The sequence below is a fragment of the Cupressus sempervirens genome, chromosome 3, assembly GCF_028749045.1.
Source record: "Cupressus sempervirens isolate cs-2001-9-10 chromosome 3, ASM2874904v1, whole genome shotgun sequence".
Taxonomy (NCBI): Eukaryota; Viridiplantae; Streptophyta; class Pinopsida; order Cupressales; family Cupressaceae; genus Cupressus; species Cupressus sempervirens.
Genome location: NC_143120.1, coordinates 551,104,881 through 551,118,019, shown reverse-complemented (window position 1 = coordinate 551,118,019; position 13,139 = coordinate 551,104,881). Strand labels below are relative to the sequence as shown.

Sequence of the window (13,139 nt, the reverse complement as noted above, 5' to 3'; positions counted from 1 at the left end):
TAAGGGTGACCATCACAGCTGTCATATTCCAACACATTTTATCCAAATTGGGGAAATATACTTTGATGAGTGGCAAGGACTCAAATTCATTCACAAGGCTTTTATCAATATTGATCAGTTCTATCAACTCTCTGCACTTTTCAACATCCTCATATCTGGCTTGCATACACTCATTAATTTGTTGAATAGATTTTCTACTAGCTAACTAGAGACTACTTGGGCTTTCTTGCGATAAGCACACCTACTTCAACACTTGGCAGTACTTTCCAAACTCCTCATACTCATTCTTCACACCTTCATAACTCTTATAAAACTGAAGATCTTGGCATCCCAAAATTCATCCCTTGACAAAGTTGTTACCAATTATAATCTGTGATAATACCCGACAAAATTTGACCAACAATATAAGACCTATTTTACATAATTTTTCACAAGATTTTGGGAGCAGTGTTCATTTTACCTTCAACAATACTGGACCAATCAAACACAGAAGGCTATAGAAATATTGATGAAAAGATTTCACTTCTCTATGACTATAGCATTGATATAAAAAGCCACTAATGATAATGCTAGCCTTCTCAGCTACAAAAGTCAGCTTTTCAAATTTATGTTGTTGTCTTGTTTTAAGATTTTTAGCATTGTTACTATATTGTTTTGATGGTATCTTGTAGAAAATGATCTTGATTGTTGTTATTATTATTATTTGAGATCATTGTTCCTATTTGCACTGCTTCTGGTGGAAGCTAATGCCAAAAAAAAATCAATGTTACTCTTAGGATTTTGTGAGGCTAAAACTCATACACAAAAACTACCTAAATTATATGGTTTGCTGAGAGTCATAGAGCAACAACATTATAGAGGTGTAGAGTTCAGGACTTCTTCCTCAATCTAGGATCAATTTTCCTACTACCATAGGAAGTAGTTCAATGCCTCTGTAATCACAGGTGTATCTGCAGGCTCTAGGCAATCCTTTGTGGGCTTTTACATTAGAACCCCACCTCAGAAATTCATGCTAATAGTAGATATGAGAAGCAATCTCCTTTGGGTATGGTGCTCTACTTGTAAAGGGAAATTCCATATAAATCCTGGATCAACATTCTTTGCAAGGCATTGGTCAAGTTTTATGCTAGTACATTACTATGCACTAGTCTGTGAACTAGTTTCTCCTCTCTCGAATTCTTCATGTAATTGCACAAGGATCCATAGTTCATGCATGTTTTATCATATCTCTTCAAATCTCCCTGATAGAACTGGGATCTTCTCTATGGATACTGAAGCACTCAATACAAGTTTAGGGGAGAGTACCAGAATCCCCAATATGGCGTTTAGTTGTGTGAATAAAATCTCAACACCTAGTTTTATAGGTTAAGCATTTTTTGGAATATATTGTGTAATGGGGTTGGGGAAGGGGTTGTAATAACCTAAAATTGGTCATCTAGACTATTAGCCCCCTTTTCAACATTTTGGCTAAATTAATTTAATCATTTACCTAGATCAAATTGCTAATAATCAATTTATTTGATTATAACCTATAGTTTGACTATGCTATCCTAAAGTTCATTATTTGATTAAAAGAACATGTCCCCTTTTAATTAAATAAAATACCCCATTCTTCTAACCCACTTAATGTGCACACATAAAGTCCTTTTTCTATTTTACAATTAAAAGAAAAGGCTTGTGAGACTTTTGTCTTATATGACAAGTCAACTTATATTCTATTGGTTGACTTGTGTGTGCACATAGATCACACCTATTTTCGAATTCCACTATTGAGCATCCACCATCTCCATCTTGATCTCTACCGTCCGTATGACTTTAAAAGGGAGAGAGCTTTCCCCCTCAAAGGATCCATCCTCATTTTTGAATATTGTTATGCTGCAGGTTTTCTAACAAGTTTCTTTGGAGCTTTGTGGAGAACTTCTATTTCTTGTCTACATTCTCTCATACCATAGCATTTTAGCTTAGATTCATGTTGCATGTTAGTTTAGCTTCTATTTTGCAATAATCTATCTCACATAGTTAATATTTGGATTGCAACACTCTCATCCATGCTTAGGATAGTTGCACTTTTCATATTCATTCTAGCTTAATCTTTATTTGCATTGCATCCTTGAGGAACTCCTTGGGACATTTTCATTCTTGGATCTTGTCTTTGGAACCTCCCATTGCATGGTTTACTAGCAAGAAGAGTATCTCTAAGGCTCATATGAGAGCTTTCTTATTCTTGAAATATACTCTCTTGCACTCCGTGGATAGGGAGCTCTAAGCTGGCATCCAAGCATTCCAAACTCATGGAATCATTTGGATAGAAGGGTTTAGAGTTGGACACTTTCAACTGTACAGGGGTCTATTTCATTCATCTCATAACTTGGTAAACTTGTTGGAATAAAATTTCTTACTACTTGGTGGACTACACTATTTCTCTCCCCACAAAAGTTAATGTATATTGGGGTAGACACCATTGAGGTAGTAATTAAAGAAATCAATGAGCTACTCTCCTTTTCTAAGGAACATATTGATAGAGACCTTCTACTACATTGAGATCAAGAAAGCTTTTGTTGATGAGGTTCTTCTTCCCATCTTCCCTATTCAACTAATCTACCTCTACTGAAGTAGCTTCCCGGGCCGCCACCCTGCTGCCCAAGGCAAATACGTTGGGCCCCTCCCCACCCATCCCAACCCCACCGACCTATATTCCTGGCCCTTACTATTCTATAGGCCCCTACTATTTTATGGGCGGGGGGGTGGCCAGGATGGGTGGAGTAGTCTGCTGGTGCATGCAGAGGACCCCTACTATTCTAAGACCCTACTATTCTATGGAGTATTGATGTTTAGGGAATGAGAGAACTATCATTGATTTTGCACCACATTGACCTATATTGTAGAACCTACATACCAGATAATCCTTGCAACATTCAGAATGATCGTTGTATATAAGAGTTAGACATGTATATAGCTTTGATCTATGATTCAATGTCTCAGGTATTGCCAGACTCTAATTCCCAAAGCTTACAATTATTTACAAGGGCGGCGCAAGATTTAACTATCCTTCTTTAAACTATTTCATCAATATTGTTAATAACAAGTGCTTGACATTATAGGGTGTCTCTTCTCTTACTATTTTCTCTATTCTTGGTAATATTTTGTAACAGAACTTTTTTATCATATATGATAGGGAATTTTATAGACTTAAGTTTGCTCATACTTATTGTCCCACATCTTAGGATGTACATTTTCCTTGTTGATTTTCACTATGCTCCTCAATGTACATCTGCTAGCAATAACATCTATCAGACAAGAAACTTGTCTATTACACTTTATTTTCTAAGTGATTATATCTATATGTCATGTTTGATGAAAAAGAAAACTACGAATAATTTGGAGTATTGGAAAGAAAGCCTTCATAGTGACTCAAGGGCAATGACATAGTGTAGAACAAGGTTCTTAAAAATAAGAGGAAAAGTTTTAGAAGGCATTGTTTTCTTTTGGTTCAACAAAAAATGACCCCACATACACAATTTCTCAACTTAATTTTACCAATTCCAACAAAAGAATAATATATTACCTCTATTCAAATTTCAAAGGACCCATAAATTTCAATGTATTTCTTAGTTGAACATTACAAACTCTTACTTTATTTCAGGGTTGAAACTAGATAAAGATTTCTTTTATCCTTCTTAGTTTATTAATAGAAGCAAACCTATTGTATAATGGAGGTGACCCTACTTAGAAATTTTGTGGAAATTAATTTGTTAATTATCTGGGGAGGAATAAATGCTTTAACACTCATTTTGGGTGCTTTAATAGCTAATTCATATCTTGGAAGATATTGGACCAGTGTCTGCTCCTATTTTAAAACTTCTATGAATGTCTGCTCCTTCACCTTTGTAGTAGCTATGCATATTAGTTTATCCCTTTCAAGTATTAATTATTCAATATGCATATTTATTTTTATACTTTTTTAATATCCAAATTGGATATTGATTCCTATTAATATAAACCTAAAATATAATGTACAACAAATATATATTAATATAATTATTTATTTTCAAACAATTATATTAATATGAATGATAGCAAAAATCATGTCTACAATGATCAAGAAGGGAAATCATTAGCAAACTAGTCAAAATGCAATAATAAGCATAATTTTTTTAGGGATGTAGAGAACAAAAAACTTTTGCAGTTTTAATATTACTGACAACATCAGTAATGGGAGGCATAGTTATTGAAGATACAACTTATTTAAACAATTACTTCAAAACTTTTGTCATAAAAAAATCATATTACTGACGACATCAATAATGGGAGGGAAAGTTATTGAAGATACAACTTATTTATACAATTAATTCAAAACTTTTTTCAGAAAAAAAATCATATTGCACAAGATATTAATCAATAGAGTAAGCACTAACATCTAGAGAAAGACGTGAATTAGACAATTGTATAAAGAGAAACATCCGATATATTCCAAAAGTTGCTAATATTTACCTATGAAGGATACATTATGATATTTGATCTCACATCTGGAAGCGTATAATCAAATATTATTGTTTCTTATTTATCTTTACTTGGATCGCTTAAAGTGAGCAATAGCTTTGTTAAGGCAATCCGTTGAACATATTAAAACATCGAGAATGACACCAAAAGACATTTCCATTTGAATTATTATATCAGACAAGCAATTGCCTTAAAGTAAGTGGTTTGATCAAACCAAAATAGTAGAAATCATTACACATTTCTAAAGGACTATTAGGAATAGTAATTATTGTTGTGTCATCATGAGCGACAAGGAAGGGATTAGTTGCTTAACTTACATAGTAATGTCTGAGACAATCAAATAAAGTCCTTTCCTTGTAATCTTATATATATATATATATCAACGTGATATACTCAACCCTAACATTCTAAATTATTATTTATATGAAACTACAACAAATCAAACCCATCGGCTATACAGTACCCAGATGTACCTGAAATTGGTGCATGACTCAATAGCCATTTTGTCTAATGTAGACCTCAACATGGCCATGTCTAGCTTAGGTATAGATTCTTAAGGTCCTTAATCTCTTCTTATTCAATTATAAAGAGTTTTGTTTTTCATTTCGCATTTGGGAGTTCCCACTTTACATTGGTATATCATATAAAATTAGATAATGAATTTGATAATTTTTCTTGAAGAAGGGAAAAGTAGAATTATGCCTTATCACATTTTTCTAACTATTCATTTTCCTATAGTTTAGAGGGGTGTCAAAGAAATTTTTTAATCTTACTAGTTTTTAATGTTGCACTATCCACACTTTCACTATCACTGAAAAGAACTAGTGGGAAGCATTGCTCCCACAATAAAACCAATGCAATTTTTTGGGGTCAAGATATCAATAGTGACCATTATTGTGTGGCTAATAGAGGATACAAATAATGAAAGTGACACTAATGCAACTGATCCAATCGCGAAGTCCTTGCCAATACTAGTAGTGGTATTGACAGTTACATCAAGAGCATCAATTAGTTCATTAAGCCATTCAAGAAAGTTTTTGATTTTTTTAATAACTTTTAATTAATTAGAAATTTTATAGAGGAAAATAATGATGTAATCCATATAGGAGTTTGATTCAAAACACCACGTTTAAGTTTTTTAAGGTATTTATTGTTATATAATCATTAAAAAAAAATTCTCTCCTAGAAGTAAATGTTACTAATTTGTCTCAGCAAAATAAAAATTAAGAATTTTGAACAATAGTAGATTGTCATCCAAAATTTTACACTTATTTTTCTCCCTTATTTCCACTAATAAAAGTCTTTTTTTACCACAACCTTATTATAATAAGGGGAACAAGCCACATGTAATGATTTTGACAATGAAAACATTCTCTTGGTCTTTATCTTATGCATTTATTAAATAGTACCATTCTTTAAAGGGTACTAGCTCAATGGAAGAGCACCTATTTTACAAGTAGGAGGATGGTGGTTTGATTCCATCATGCCCTAATATAATTAAATAAACTACTAAATAAATTACCAAATGAAATATCAAATATGTACTACCAAATATACTACCATATCAACTACCAAATATATTATCAAATTAATTACCAAATCAACTACCAAATATACTATCGATTTAACTACCAAATATATTACCAAATCAACTATCCAATATACTATCAAATGAAGTTCTATTTAATGACAATCAACTACCAAATAAACCACCAAATAAACTACCATTTAATAACATTCAACAACCAAATCAATGACCAAATTAATGATTAAATAGTTTAGTCATAAATTTGGTTGTAGATTAATGACCAGAAATAAACTACCAATGGTCATGTGATCAAAATTGGTCATATATCCACAAATTTTAATAGTTTATTTAGTCATATATTGTTGTTTTTGTACTAGTGATGTATTGGTGTGACTTAGAAACACGTTTTAGAAACCCAATTACAATGGAGGCTGTGAACATTACCTTTTAAATAGATTTTCAAAATCTAATTACATCTTAGTTTCTCAATGAGGTGTCCTTGTAACCAAGTTAAAAAACCCAACTACATGCAATTGGAGACTATGTTTATTATTCAAAAGTAACATTGTAATCCACTTCTAGAAACCCAATTACAATTTGTGATAGATGGAAGCCTTTGCAATTGGGTTGTGAAACTCAATTGCAATTGAAAAAATTAAAAATAAGAATAAACATGCAAGTTAGATTATGAAACCTAATCCATAATTTGGGAAAATATGATGATAAATGAACAAGATATCATTGAGTTTTGGTAACCAACTAACTTCTAGAGGTAGGTCAATAAAAAAATTCAAAATACTGACAAGTAGCAAATAGTTAAACACAAAAAGAAACAAAAGATACTTGTGAATATGAGAATTCAAAAACATTGAGTGTTAAGATTACTTTGGAACTAAGAAGTTGAAAAAACAACTAGCTAGAAAGCTATGACAAAAATGGCCAAAAATACTTGAAATCCCACATAAATTCATTAAAGAATGCTTCAAAAGTTGGGATGGTGATCATAGGGACTATAAAACCATACAAATATAGATAGCTTGTGTAATTACATGCCTTAATATTAACTTAAAATGAATATAAAAGACTTATTAAGTGACAGTTAATGCACATGAGTATTATTAATGTGTAGTTCAAGTCTTAGAGCCTGAATTGCACATGTAGTTTAATTTTTAAAACTTGAACTCTGTATTTACAATTTGTTTGTTTACAATATTACAAAAAAATATTGACTTTTAAAAAGGTTAAAAAAGCTTAATTCCTAACACTAAAATACTAGGAAAAAGAAAAGATAGAGGGAGAAACCAATTAAGGGGATAACTTGATAGGCCAAACTATGCTCAAAGATGTTGGTATGTTTGTTGTTGCATCAAAAGCTCAAACTATCAATGAATGTCAAAAATATTAGACTTACCTAGATCCATGAGAGGCAGTTAAGCCATGCCGTGAAGCTCGAAGAAGGTGCTAACCACCAAATCAACAATCTCCCCCTCAACACCGACTGAGGTGCTAACCACCAAGTCAACAAAAGAAACTTGATAAATACCTATCATAGTTAGAGGGAGTGTGAGAAATGCAATAGACTGTTTTAGTGGGTGTTTTCCAGTGATTTTATTAGCTAAATATTAGGGATTACACACACATATATGGACACATACATATGGAAATGGACTAGTAAAATTTATAGTCTTCTTATGTAAGCTTATATTTGATATGATTGTTGTAGAGATGAAAGGTGTGATAAGTAACCATATTCATATTTGCGTTTCTTTTTAATTTTCATAATCATATCCACTCCTCTAAATGTTTCCATGTATATTCTCTTTCCATTGATAGGATTGCGTGTGGTTGCATCCTAATAATTAAATGCCAATTTTATATATTTACAAACATGCATCTTTCACTATGCTTAACATGCTTATCATCTCTAGAGTAGGACAACATGTGGTTGCATCTTATATTCAAAATATAATTTTATATGTTTGCACACTTGATTCTATTATTATACATGTTTTGTTAGATACCTGAGAGGGGGAGGGGGGTGAATACATTATAACCTGTTATCCTGTAGGTCCTTAAACACTTTTCACAACTTTTACTTTCAATACATTAGCTTGGTAATAGATTTAAGCATCCAACTTAATCATTACCAAAAAATGGTTAACTTCATATATAGCTTCATCTACCGAGTATCGGAGTAAACATCTAGTATATATACTGAGTTGTAACATGAAGTAGTAAACATGAAATAAATATGCAACAAAATCAACATCAACACATTTTGACAAAAGTATTTTAATTGGAAACCTTGCTAAGGGAAAAAAACCACTTGGGAACTAGCAACTTGAAAATTTCACTCTTCTAAAGTGAGAAATGTTAGGAGCCAACTTTGTTAAAGGTTACACACACATTATTAGATGTGATCTTATAGGGGATTTACACCAAAGATCATACAGACCTTATTGGTCCTCATTATTTAGAGTGGTCTGCTCTAAAGGACTTGTAAACATTCAATTGAATGCTACAAATACAAGTGGATTTACAAAAAAGATAGTTAAGTCCACTCGATTGAGTGATTTTCTAGCTACAATAGTTTGAAAGCAATAGTGAAATAATCAGTTAAGAATAACAACTAACTTTGCTTGATAAGATCTCCATTTCACCCATTATTTATCCTCTATTCATACTCTAGGATGATCCACTCCTATATTCATCAAGTTAACACTTTACTTGCTTGATTTCTTAATGAAATATTGAGATAATGGGTTTCACATACATTGCATAATATTGTTATATTTTATTTTATTATGTAATGTTGCACCTAGGAGAGCCTAGATGGGTGTGCAACATGGAGAGATTCCCATGGAATATCCTTGATATGTTGTATTGTAACATTGTGATAATATTTGATGTAATTATTTAATTTTGGGGAAAATAATTAAATGTCCAATATTAAATGGGGGTCAATGGGGGTTTGGTAGCACATGGTTTATGTAATACCACATGGTGGTTTTGTGGGAGCTTGGTACTATAAAAGAAACCACAAGGGTAGTTGTAGATGCAAGACAAAGAAAGGCAAAAAAGACAAAAAAGGAAAGTCGAGCAAGATAAGGCTTGATACGTTAGCCAAGGGAGCATTTGTGAATGTTCGAAGCATGGCATGGGATAAGGTTTTTATATTTGTATTGCAATGGTATTTTTGTTGAATAATACATAGTGATAGATGCTTTTGGAGGTTGGGTTTTTAACTCTCAATGAGGGTTTCCCATGATATATTGTGTGTCACATTTTTATAAGTATGTTGTCTATTCTCTTGCATGTGGATTTTAAATGCTTATTTGTTTGAGATCTATTATGGGTTATGTGGAAACAATAAAATTTTAATGCAAGTTTCCTTAGATGTAATTGTGCTTAGTTTCCCTTTCTATCTTCTTATTCACACAACTTTATCATAAATTCAATCAACAATAATAAAAAACTCATTCATCCCTTAAATAGAGAACTTATTGATGCTTCACCAAATTCTCCCTTGTTTTGCCGCTTAATGACAATCGTTTGATCTTCATCCATCTCAGATTCATTGAATCTAGACACTCAATTAAAATTGAACATTTGTTGGATATTTTATGATATTGCTATCTTTCATTTTGAGTTGGCATGGATTGATTTGTTATAGGTTCTCATGGATACTTAGAGACAATGGTGATGTTGATTTCTCTTGGATTAAAGATATATTTGTTGCAATGGTTGATAGTTTCAACATAAGGTCTGAAGGGCATTCACTTGATATGGACTTGAGGGGAGATTGTTCTTATATTAGTCTTGGTTGGAGACTTGGATATCTTGATGAACATTCTAATTCCCCACTATTAACTTCTACTCAATGGTTTACTAATTGAGAGGTATAGCCCAATGTTTCTCTAAGGTGCATTATGTTTATGCTTATCTTTCATCGATATGGATGTTGAGCTATGGTACATGAGTTAATTTTGGATGATTTATTTGAGAGATGATTCAACATTTTTTTATCTCCTTGTGCATATGTTTTTATATTGGTCGAGTTTAGGAGATAGTTTTATATTGGGCATATTCCTTGGATTAGGAATGGTTATTCTTTGGTTTAGGAATGATTTATGAGTTTGATCTTCTTGTGAGAGACTTACATCCATAATTAGTTATATGGTATGGTTTGGGTTTTTTTTGTGACTTCTTGGTTGGGGTTTTATGGTGGAGATTTTACTTGACACATTTTACATCTAGAGGTGTGTGTAGAAGGACATGATACATATTTGCATGGTTTCTCTTTGGTCTTGGTTATCATCCTTGATGTTCAATGTCACTTAAATTGGATTTGACATTTGGATAGAGATTGTGATCACTCGTTTGTGTTCATGCATTACATGTGAGAGCTGACATGGTTATTCCTTATACCTTTCCTTTGTTGATTGTAGAGAACTTTGAAAAGTGTTGGATACTTGTTATGAGAGTTGTTCTTGCAAGTTATTTGTTTATGTTTTGTGCATGCCCTTGATACTACATGGATTCAATTCTATGAGATGTTGTGAGTGGATTGGTTATATATTTGACATTATCTTTTGCAGTGGGAGCTTCTTTGTGTATATGTGGCATGTATTGCTCTTGAGGCTTGTGGTTGCAAGTTATAAATTGGAAATGTTGATGTATTGAGATTCACCTGGTATACCTTTGGAGTTATGGCTAGTTGGATGGGTTGGCACTTGTTGTGGGTGCTATTTTAGCTATGGATTTTGACAAGTACAAATATATGTGATTACCTTTGGATCTAGTGTTTGTGCTTGGCACTTTAGTTGGTACAAGATTTTATGATTCTTATGTGACAGGTTGGTTAGATTTCTCTTTAAATGGCTTCTATGTATGTCTGGTGATAGTAGCACAATAGGAGGTGGGATCATTCATGTTTGTGATGCTAGATGCTTAGATTTTGTTGCGAGTACCATGATGGATCATTCATGGTGTACTTTGATCCATGATGGTAGATGGACATTTTAAAGTTATATTTTATAAAAAGTAACCTTTGTCACTTTTGTTCAAAGATTAATCAGTTGACCATTTTGCAACACAAGATTAGAAAGTTAATTAACCTCTCTAAAACATGCAAAAATAAGTTAGTTAGTAACCTAGGAATTAGGATAGTTATTTTGGTAAGCCTATAAATACAAGGCTAGTTGTAATGTAAAGAGGGGGAACTCTAATGAAGGGAAATGCTGGAAAAATTTCTAAGGGAGTTTTGGGTTCACATCATGACAAAGTGTCTTTGAATTTGAATATCTTCAAAGAAATAATTAGGAATTTATTAAGGCATATATCTACTAGTTTTTTTTTATGTCAAATTGGTGATCTATTTATGTATTGACAAAATCCAATAGTCTTTCTGGTCTATGTAATGGATGTGACAAAGTGCACTCATTTTTTGATATCTTGATATGAATGTGTTGGAATAGTATATCATTTTATATGTTAGGGTTTGTTATTTTTGTTTGCTCATCATTTCGTTTTGCACTTGATTCCCTTTGTAATAAGTTATTTGTTGGGAAATATTATTTGGTACTCATATGTCTATCAGTGGAATTTATTTTATTTTTTATTAGACATGCAAGGAGAGGTCTTTGATCCCGAAGATTACAACAACATATTATAACCACACAAAATAACAACCCAACAATTGGTCATAGTAACTAGAAGCAACAACACCTAACTCAAAATTTAAAAAGCATGGAAAGAGCAATACTACTATCTTTAACCTTATCCATACTAATTTTTACCACATACTTACTATTGTCCATATAAAAAATACTAAAGAACCTTATACTACCAATATCATCATGACATAAACCAGAAGAAGAGTCCCTTTCCAATCTCTAAGAACCCCACCAACTACTACTTTGTTAGGGTTCTCCTTGGAGAAACCATATGCATTGCACTTTATCCACCCCGTATCTTGTAGTATATATCTAGTAGTTTTCCTTTTCCAATAGTTGTGCCAATCAAAATTATAAAGGTTTTGTCTTTGGCCCAAATTTGTTTGACCCTCAAATCTTTTAGGTTGGGAAAAAATTTACGTTTTTTTTAATTAACAACTTTTATGTTCTCTTTAATGTGTTATTTTATTATCTGGAAAATAACATTAGAATCTTTAGACACATCACAAAAAATTATCTTATTTCATTCCTTCCACACACACTATGCCATCATCGGGAGAACTTGGAGCCAAAGGTCTTTTATGATAGGATGGTTAAAGAGATTAAAGCTCCACATTTGAATAAGGTCTAGGATACAAGTTGGCATTGTCTAGTAAACCTATAGAGAAGAAAGATTAAGAGAGAACACATTAGTTGTATACTTACAAAGGATAAGAAGGTGGTCTATGGTTTTGCATTGTTCTTTTCACAAATCACATCTGTTGACCATACTAAACCCTCTTCTATTGAGATTGTCAATTGTCAGAATCTTTCCATGAAGACCACCCACCAAAAACAATTAACTTTAGGGATCATTTTGGGGTTCCAATAATGGTTCCAAAGACTAGTAGAAGTGAGATTCTCTTCAATAGCATTGAAGGCCAAACTCATAGAGAAAATACTAGAGGAAGTGTACTTCCAGATTCTTCTATCTAGGGTTTCCTTATTAAACAACTAGGGACTAGGGAGAGCAACAAAGAGCCTCTAAACATCCTGATGATAGATTCTACCATTGTTTTGATTTAATTCTTGAGCTAGTAGTTGCCTAAAATATTTCCAAACCCCTGAGTTGTCATTCTAATTTAAGTAATGGTGAGTTTGAGACCCCAAAATCTAAAAAATCTTTCCTTAATGAATTTGTTTTGAAAGGTGTCCTTTATGGGGTAATCTCATTCGTTTAATAATCTTGTTTAGTTTTATATTTTCTCCTTTGTGTACTTTTAGGTTAAAATTAAAAAAAAAATCCTAAATAACCACATCATACAAGGGAGTCTCCCCTCTCAAACATAAAGGAAAATTGCAATCAAATAGTGATTGATTGTTGTCTCTCCAACTGTTGACATGTAGTTGTCACTACACATAGGAAAAACAAAATCATTTTCAAAGAAGCACTTATC

The 13,139-nt window shown here is 32.4% G+C and overlaps 1 pseudogene; it reads left to right on the top strand.

Annotated features, from left to right (window-relative positions):
• The first annotated feature begins 763 nt into the window (after positions 1 to 763).
• On the top strand, positions 764 to 3,224 carry LOC149567609 (aspartyl protease family protein 2-like; annotated as a pseudogene).
• The last annotated feature ends 9,915 nt before the right edge of the window (positions 3,225 to 13,139 follow it).